The sequence below is a fragment of the Benincasa hispida genome, chromosome 9, assembly GCF_027475165.1.
Source record: "Benincasa hispida cultivar pf3 chromosome 9, pf3_genome.v1.1, whole genome shotgun sequence".
Classification (NCBI taxonomy): Eukaryota; Viridiplantae; Streptophyta; class Magnoliopsida; order Cucurbitales; family Cucurbitaceae; genus Benincasa; species Benincasa hispida.
The window spans coordinates 76588705-76595596 of NC_143486.1; positions in this window are offsets into that span (position 1 = coordinate 76588705).

Sequence of the window (6892 nt, forward strand, 5' to 3'; positions counted from 1 at the left end):
TTGCTCATATTTTAATATTTCTTTTATGTTTTAAATTTTTCAGTTTTGAGATTTGAGACTACTGTTAAGTTTTGTTTTCAGAATTATTTGTTTTCGCTTATGATTTATGAGTACCCTATCCTTGGATTTTAAATATCTAAATTTAATGCAAATCTTTTTAGTTACCTTATTTATTTAGCATTTATTTTATTATAAAAAGAATGTTGTTTTAATTTCCATACATGCATGCATTTAGTAACGGCCTAGCTTGAGTCCTAAGGAGTCGGGTCGTTACATATTATGCTTATAGAGTATGTGAAATTTGTTTGAAAGTGATATCTTTAAACATTACTATGTTCTTTTTCTTAAAAGGTTGTTAGGAATATACTTTGCTGGTATAATTTGCTTATGGAGTTTGTAAACTTCTATTGAAGAATGATTTGATTGAAGTGTATTATGTTTTGGGAGGGGGAGTTGCAAAAGTTTATGAGTATCGACTTTGTTAGGATATTATACTTACAGAGTATGTGAAATTTGTTTGAAAGTGATATCTTTAAACATTATTATGTTCTTTTTCTTAAAAGGTTGTTAGGAATATACTTTGTTGGTATTATTAGCTTATGGAGTTTGTGAACTTCTATTGAAGAATGATTTGATTGAAGTGTATTATGTTTTTTTTTTTTTTTTTTTTGGGGGGGGGGGGGGGGGGAGAGAAAAGGTTTATGAGCATCGACTTTGTTGGGATATTATACTTATAGAGTGTGCGAAATTTGTTTAAAAGTGTTCTTTTCTTAAAAGGTTGTTAGGAATATTCTTTGTTGGTATAATTAGCTTATAGATTTTGTGACCTTCTATTGAAGAATGATTTGTTGGTAAAGGATAGACGAAAATGTGAGATTTGTATTACATAATTTCGCATATACTTGTTGCTAGGAGCACATTGCACAAACTGAGGCTGAGACGACAACTTCAACAAATAATGTGGTTGATGATGCTTTGAGTAAGGTTCTTGGCTCTGACTGTGGTCATGTAAGAGGATTTGGGTTTGGTGTGACTCGTACAAAACTATCTCTCTTGTCTCAACAAGATAACAAGTACAAGGTTTTTGAAAAAGAATATTTGAACATGAAGGAGGAAATGATAGAAATGAAAGCAATGAAAGATAAAATGATAGAAATGAAAGCAATTATGTCATGTTTTATAAAGAAACATGTAATCTTTTTTCTTTAAGTCACTTGCATTCATTTTTTTTGTTAACTTTTTTGTTTCATATGAAATAGGTTGAACCAAGTGAGGAACTTTCAAATGCTAATTCCTTCAACTTTTCTAATATCATTTCCATCAGTAAATTTATTTTGTAATATGATGAGAATTATTCTTGATTTCATTATTATCTTATCCTAATATCTCATATTTTCCTTTTGATAGAGTATCAATAAAAATAGTCAAATTAAGTGCAAGTTATTAGATTGGTATGACTATAAAGAGATTGTTGCAGAAGAACGATGGTCTTCTAGTGATCCAGCTGCTCATGTTCATCACATTCCTATTGGTTTCACATGCAGTTAGAGTATGGGTTGATGTATCAAAGAAACCCGACACATATTTGTGGAGGCCTACATCTGAGATGACGTGTATTGAAGAAGCTTTGGGTAATACAGTTGCATTGTCATATGATAAAGTGATTATTGGTATGTTATTTTCTAAGCTTATTTATCTACATTTATTAAAATATTTTCTATATTTATTTAATATTCACTGTTATTGGTGTATACAAAATTGTACATTGATATAGATTTTATAAATTTATGTAGGTGAATGAAATGATGCCTTACCAGAGGAAAAGAGAACCAACAATAAGAGCTCAACTACGTATTTTTGAACACTTGGTGAATTTTTGAACACTTTGTATTTTGAACACTTGGTCAATTTTGAACACTTTGTATTTTGAGGGCTAACTTATGTTGTTGGTATGGTCACTAAATACTTTATCTAATTTCTATCATTTACACAACTTTATTCTAGGAAGTTATCAAATATTTTATTTTGTAATGTTAATAGATTATGAATGAAAGTTATTAGTATTTATTATGTTATGAAGTATATTATGTGCATATATTTTAACTAAAATTGAGTACTTGAGCTAAAATTTATCAAAATCTAATTAATTAAAAAATTATTTTTGTAAAAAAGTTACCTCTTTTATAGCCATGAGTTAAAGCTATAGAAAGATTTATATAGCAAAAATGAAATGCTATTAAAAGGTTGTTATAATTATTATAATAATCGGAAAGGATTAAATAACATTACTCTAGCATACAATTACAGCTATAAATACTATATTATAGTGTTGGAAAATGACTATTATATGTTAAAGATGACACATTATTTTAGCTATACAAACATATTATAGTTTTGATAAAAAAAACACTATCAAATATTTTTATAGCATCGTATATAAATTGTATCTTCATACTTTATAATAGCATTCATTATAGCTTTAGAAAAACATTATAAAAAGTCTTGAACTTTTAATAACATGGGTTGTTAGGACTTTCGAAAAAGGCTATAAAAAGTCTATTATAATTTTTCCCGTTAGCTATCGTATATGTTATTTCTTGTAGTGGACGAAGAATTACAAAATCAACGTCCTGAATTTGAGATGCAATGTCAAAAGTACGAAAGAAGATTTAGTCAAATAAATAAAATTCATTGTATTGTGGATTGGTTATATCCAATGGACATAGAAATATATCTGTAGTGCAAAGAGTGCAGTTGTCGGTCTTTAGTGGAGTGCCCGATAGTTAACGGATGGTGAGTAATTTAATTAAAGAGTTTAATTAATTATTCACGAACCGTTAGAGTTTCAAGCTACAGGTCCATGAAGTCCCCTCGGTAGCTCATCGGACAAACCCTTTTGCATAGGGACACCCCAACTCCTCATGTCAAAACATGTACGAATTAAGATCACTTCGTTTGTAGCACTTTACAACTCTTTTTAACAACTACGGAGCAGGTCGCATCCAATAGTGTTACCAGAATAAGACACCCAACCTTATTCATATACTATAGATCATTTTGACTATGAACTCGAAACTGATCCACTTTTATGTCTCCACATAAAGTTCAAGTACTCATGTAATAGACAAGGGACTTTTAGGTTTATTGGATTTCTTATGAGCAAAACATCTATTCAATAACACCTTATTGAATTTTTCAGAATAAGTTCGATTGTTTACATACCACGAGTTTTAGGACATAAAACCCAACATGGTGGATCCCGAAGGAAACCACCACCTCTAGTGAATCCCGAAGGACACACAACCTCTAGTGGGCATCTAACTAATCAGTGAGGACATTATCACGATCCCAACATCCCAAGTATCATAACATGGTTCTATAACATACATATTCATCTCATCATCATGGTTCTACAACATACATATACATCTCGTCATCCTAGTCCCATAACATACATATACATCTCATCATCATGGTTCTACAACATACATATACATCTCGTCATCCTAGTCTCATAACATACATATACATCTCATCATCATGGTTTTATAACATACATATACATCTCATCATCATGGTTCTATAACATACATATAGATTTCGTCATCATAGCTCTATAACATATATATACATCTCATCATCCTCATATTCAACAGGATCTCCAAAAATAATAATATACTCAAATCGTGCTAGCATTCAAACATCTCTATGCGCATCTAGTCTTTTAAATCCTCATGTCAGCAAGGCATATATAAGCATCAAACCATCAGTATATTTTCAGTAAATCATAATTATCAATATATGGCTCTAGTCCTTTCAAACCTCAGTCAATGAAGGCACAAATAAATATCATGTTAACTAATAATCCTCAATAAATCATAATTATCATTGCTTGGCACTAAGGCAGTTCCAATAGTACGATTACTTACCTCAGACTTAAGCCCAAAAATTAATCCAACAGTCAAACCCTCTTCTAGCTTTCCACCAATGTTGGAATTTGATCCGAAGTCAGAAGCCAAAGTTAGATTAAAGCTTTAGACCAAATTTCATGCATCAATTTACCCCAACAACACCACATTGATCTACTCAAAATATGTTGGTCCAATAATCATCACAAACCCACAAGCTCAACATGTTCCTAACCCAAACATAACCATTTTAAAATTAAAATCCATATGACAGTCTTAATGACAATCCAAAAGATTTAACAACCTCAAGGACTTACCCAAATTTTTAGTCAACTAAATTACACATACACAAAGGTCACCAAGGCTTGGTACTTACCAATTTTCACCCAAACCGCACTTCAACCTTAGTTGGACAATTTCTTCCAACCCTTCAAACAACAAAACTAAAATATTTAGACCAAAGGAACTTGTTGGGTTTTCAAGATACACCAAGAAACCCATCAAAATCAACCAAAACCTTTCCGAAAAAGAAACTTCTGGTGAGCTCATAGAACGGCGACGACACGTTCTGCAAACTGGTGGCGGCGAAGACCGGTGGCTGAACGAGTACCAAAGATGGCTTCAGATCTGATGTGTCGAGGCGGTTTGGAGGTGTTGCACGGCAAGGGCGAGGGGCTGGAGGCATCGCACGGCAAGGGCAAGAGGCTGGAGGCGTGCACGGCGAGGGCGAGTAGCTGGGACGCGCATATCAGATCTGTGACTCAACGTCGACTTTAGCGTCTAGGAGGAGGCAGTGGCGCGACGAGCGACGCGAAAGGCTGGGTCAGCAGTCGACAGCGTGGAGAAGAAAGGCACTGGGGGTTACTTTGCATGAGAAAAAGAAGGGGAAGGGGGAAAAAGAAAAGAAATAAAATAAGGAAATAAAATAAAATAAAATTTTATTTTATTTTATTATATCTTATCTTACCTTATTTTATTCTCTTCCTTCTAACTTTTAAATCCCTTGTTCCTTTAAAATTTTCAATTAAAAAAGAATTTAACCAATCCCCTCCCAAAATGAAATTAATTCCTGACATCAATTTCAAATTAAATTTGTATGACATAAAAAGTCTAATTTCCAAAATTTTCCTCTGATTAAACAATTAAGACGAATCATCCCTTTCTTAGCAATCAAATCACAATAATTATACTTAGGTTGATAGGAAGTACACGATCGCTTAGTGTTTGTTGAAAGCTAAGCGATCGTTTAGCTTTATCGTATAGGACTACACGATCGCTTAGTTCCATCGTCGTGCTATTGCTTAGCTCTATTGCATAAAACTAAATGATCGTTTAACACCATCGCCCAGTGCTTTCATGTCATCTCTTAGTATCTGCCACAACTACATGATCACTTAGCTCCATCGTATAGAACATCATCGTGTCGCTTAGCATTTATCTACACGATCGCTTAGCTCCACGACTAAACGATTGCTCAGTGCTATCGCGTAGCACTTCATCACATAGCTTAGCGTGCATCGTAGCTAAATGATCGTATAGCACCATTGTTTAGAAAATTCAATGTATCGTTTAGTTCCCACGACAAAACTACACGATCGCGTAGTGATATCATATAGCAAATTCACATATCACTTAGTTCTCGCAGGTATACGATCGCTTGATGTTCAACATCACAACGACCAATGCACATTGCTAAACGATTGTCTAGCTTTTCTTCACATCTTGTAACATCTAGAGCTAAACGATCACTTAGCAACTGGACCTCAGCAACAAATTTGAGCAGAAGCTGAAAAAAACTGAAATAGCAGCTCAGTCTCCTTCGCTTGTTTCTCTAATTACATCTTAATTTCAACTCTAATGGCTCCAAATAAATTACAGACTCTTGCTAACACATAAAAGCTCATCAAACAAGATCCAAATATAAATTTAATTGAGAAATTAAAGAGAATTAAGATGCCAAAACTCATAACAGTGCATCAGTTTCATATATCTCATGAAAAGCAACCACCCCACTAAAATTAAACCGAATTGAATGCTTAAAAGATACTCTGATACAAATTAAAAGTGTTAAAAAACATGCAGCGAAAGTGTCAAGGATTGGTAACACCTGAATCAAGGATTCTTGGTAAGAGGGACTAACATGATTGGTAGCACCTGAATCAAGGATCCAAGCAGAATCATTATTCTCTACCAGACACTCCTCCAAGACAAATAAATCATATTTACTGTCTTGTCTCCTCTTGTGGAGAGTAGTGGGATCGAGGTCGTTTGCCACGAAATTCATTTCACACAATTCTTTTCACTGTAAGTAATCGGTCATTTTAAATCCTTTAAACAGAAATACTAACGAGTTGCTGAAAAGAAAAACACATTGACCTACATTAGGTTTTGAGCAAATACCCATTGTAAAAAAAAACAACATCCAATAAGGTTTTAGCAAAACTAACATGAATCTCGTGTGACATCTAGTTTCGTAATGACGCTTCAAAGGTTTAGGATAAAAGCCGCCGAAGGGAGGTTAATTATCCTTCCTCTGAATTGAGAAGTTCTCAACCAGTCATTAATACCAGAACAACTCTTGCTCCTATAATGACTAGCCATCATTGATTTGGCCAAGAGATCGTTAACTTACTTGACAATCTCCCGTAAGTGTGACCCGCCATTTTAGGTCCTAAAGGTCCGTCCCAAAAGGCCAATTCGGGAAAAAAATCTGATTAGGGCAAAACCTAAAGTGACCTTATCCATTTCTGGAGTTCATCTTGATCTTGACCAACTGCACAAAACCCATCCGAAGGGAGATGCACAAAGGCGACACGAGGGAGTATAGAATGATCTCACGGTGTGAACCAAGGACAGAGACCATAGGACGTGTTGACACACACCCTTCTCCCACTTACTATAAACACTCTCTCCGTTCACCTTGATATTGACTCATGCAAACACCATCTGAAGGGGGATGCATCCAAGGTACCATGAGGCCAAAC